The 3005-nt window shown below is 40.9% G+C and overlaps 1 pseudogene; it reads right to left on the bottom strand.

Moving 5' to 3' along the window:
* Nucleotides 1-1183: 1183 nt before the first annotated feature.
* LOC140517071 (ragulator complex protein LAMTOR1 pseudogene) lies at nt 1184-2352 on the bottom strand (annotated as a pseudogene).
* Nucleotides 2353-3005: the final 653 nt, after the last annotated feature.

Below are 3005 nucleotides of genomic sequence, written 5' to 3'. Positions count from 1 at the left end.
CTTCCTCTGGAACAGCTGAGAAGACAATTCTAGCCTTTGCCTAGGATGGGATCCTCCTGGCTCAGTTTCCCTACTCCATTCCTTTGAAAAGGAGTGTTTCTCACCTGAGTATTCCTGAGCCTGGCTATGAGATGGAATTGATGCTACATGTTTGCAAAACTGTGATGTTTTTTCTATTCATGTCCTTGCTTTTCCTTTTAATGGCAAATTTTTGTAATCAAAGAAAGTGATCAGTCTGAATGGGTAGTTATTCTATACCCCAGTTGAGTAAATTAGTACTTCTGCATAGTCATGTGAAATACTAAATCTCTGGAAGAGAGCATTCTTTCTGAATGATATGGAAATAATTAGATAAAGGGAAAAGAAGTTTGTGACAATGTTGAACCTTTATCCCGTAGACTAAGCCTGGCATACATCTGAGCTACTACATTAAAGTGTGCGTTTAAGGTTTGGGCTATTCAGCCTAAGATCATATTCCTTTTTATACCCTTAAACAACTTAGTAAAAGGATATTTGGCCTACTCATCTGCCTGTTATAGATATATGTCTATATGGAATAAGGTACTTAAATATTTCAAAATGATGTTAACATAACATACAACTAATTGAGGCAACTGCCTGCTACTCTATTAATTACTGAAAAAAAAATAACCAGATCAGAAACATCTTCAGTTTGAGGAAAAGAATTTCAATATTTTGTCAGGATGGATAGATGTCCTTTATAGAGGGTGGCAAAAAAACCAAATAAAATTAAAGGATCAAACATGTAAAAACTGGGTGCGAGAAATAGAAACAATCAATTTAGTTCTTAGACCCTTAATATCAGTTCAAGCCCCAACACAGAAGAGTGATCTCAAGGAAACCAAATCTCTTCCTACCCATCACCCTAATGATGAAATAATTCACATCCAAATCCCTATCTTCCCACTCCTCTAGCTCTGCCTCCCCCTTACCTCCCAAGTGGCAAAACCATCATAAATCCTCTCCACAAAGTATTCAGTCAGGGCCACATGGCACAAAGGTTTCTTCTTCATTGTGTATCAACATGAAGCCCCCAAATACCTCTGGACTGCTATTGTAGATTCTCCTCTGTGATTAGTAGTAAGTTCAGTTTCTGTGCAAGCAGGAAGAAATAAGGGAAAAAGGAAGTTGAGAACAAGGGAGAGACCTTTAAAAATTGTACTCACAGGACCCCAAACTGCATGACCAACTCCTCTTTTGTGTCCACCCAGATCTGAGAAAGTGCACTATAGGCATAAGCAGCTATTCTGGAGACCTGGAGAAAATCTGCAAAGGGGACAGAGTCACTGGCAAGCACTTGGTGGATGAGTGATGGCAGTGGTGGCAGCTTCTTCCAGTGACTCAATATACTCCTCAGGACAACTAGGCGGATACTGTATGTCTCGTTCAGTCCATATTTTCATGCTGCTTCAAGCCTTGGAATCGGCTACCTATACATCAACAATGTTGTTGTCTTGGCAGGGATAGAAGACAGCAGGGCCTGCTCATCTGTATAGGCTGTAGGCAGGCTGTGGTAGTTGGGTTCTGCTCCATTTAGGGTCTTGATTGGGGGATTGCTGGGGTCCAGAAGTAGCCTCTGCTCCTCTCTATCCTGGTTGGAGTTCTCGTTGTCACCAGCACCCCATGACCCAGCCAGCTCCAGGAGCTCAGATCTGGAAGATAGGCGTCCAACAGGAGCTCTTTCTCATCACATGAACCACACTTGTGGCCCATAGGCTCCCACCTGTCACACCGTCGCCACCACCGCAGCAGGCAGAATCTTCAGTGCAATTTTCTTAGAGGAAGGTAACATGGGATATTTGTATTAATGGAAAAGTCAGCTTCATTCAAAGGTTGTTACTATTGTGGAAATAATATCTGTTGATACTGTGTGTTCTGTGATACAAACATGTTTTATTATAGGCAACTTATTTCTATATAGTATTTTGGAATTAATTACTTATGAATCCTCTCAAATCTTTTTTGATAACCATGTAGTAAAAGTCAGTCTCTTATAAGTAAATCATTTGCATAACTTACGTTCAAGGGTAGAAAGCTTCTACCTGCAAAGTGTTGTTACTTATATTTACATGTATAGAGTTAGATTTTTAATAGCATCTGATCCTTCAAAAGGAGTTGGAATCAGAGTAGAAACTTTTGAGAAAATTGCAAGATCAAAAAATCCTGTGTATCAAAAGTAAATAACAATATAATGGGGTTCTTGATTTCTTTCTTTGTTTTTCCTCTTTTCTTACATCACTTTTAATGCTCCTTCTATTTGGGGCCTGCATACTGAACTTGTTTGTCAGATTTGTGTCTCCTAGATTATGCTGTCTACCTGCAGATGGTCATGCAGCAAGGATACTTGTTCTACACTCTCCTCATCCCCTGGAATCTGCTTCAGCCTCATTTACTCTGTTTCTCACCCCCCACTCAGGCTGGGACAGTACCTTTGTCCCTCTTCCAAAAGCATTTGGATTGTATGGTGACACAGACAGCAGTACTGAGGCAGAGAAACAAGCAGGAGGCAGGATGTGAGGTAAGATGCAGGGTGTGACTATCTAGAAAACTGATCAAAGAAAACTATGCATTGAAGCCCCCCATCTTGGGGACTTGTGTTCTGGGCCCAACCTTGAACCACTTCTGTTCCTAGCCCACTTGATTCCTGATTCCCACCCTATGCCAAGAGTTAGGCTTATTTCCTCAGCACTAGAAGTCTAATGCTTTAACTGAAATGTGGAAATGATTGTTGGGTGTATCACCATCATGCTTAGGATACCAGCTTACTCCCCACAACTCTTCCCCTATATTTCCTAAAGATTCTTTGAGCACTCAAAGGATATTGCAGGCAATCTCTTGGATGTAAAACATCCACTCCAGCCTGATATCTCTCCCCATCTCCTCCTGGGGGTTGTGGTTTCTCTTCCTTCTTTCCCTCATTGTGATCTTGTTATTGGTCATTTTATGTGCTGTTATGCTTGATTTGTGCTGATGTTTATACTCCT

This window comes from Notamacropus eugenii, chromosome 1 (genome assembly GCF_028372415.1).
Source record: "Notamacropus eugenii isolate mMacEug1 chromosome 1, mMacEug1.pri_v2, whole genome shotgun sequence".
Lineage (NCBI taxonomy): Eukaryota > Metazoa > Chordata > Mammalia > Diprotodontia > Macropodidae > Notamacropus > Notamacropus eugenii.
This window is presented reverse-complemented; position numbering and strand designations above follow the sequence as displayed.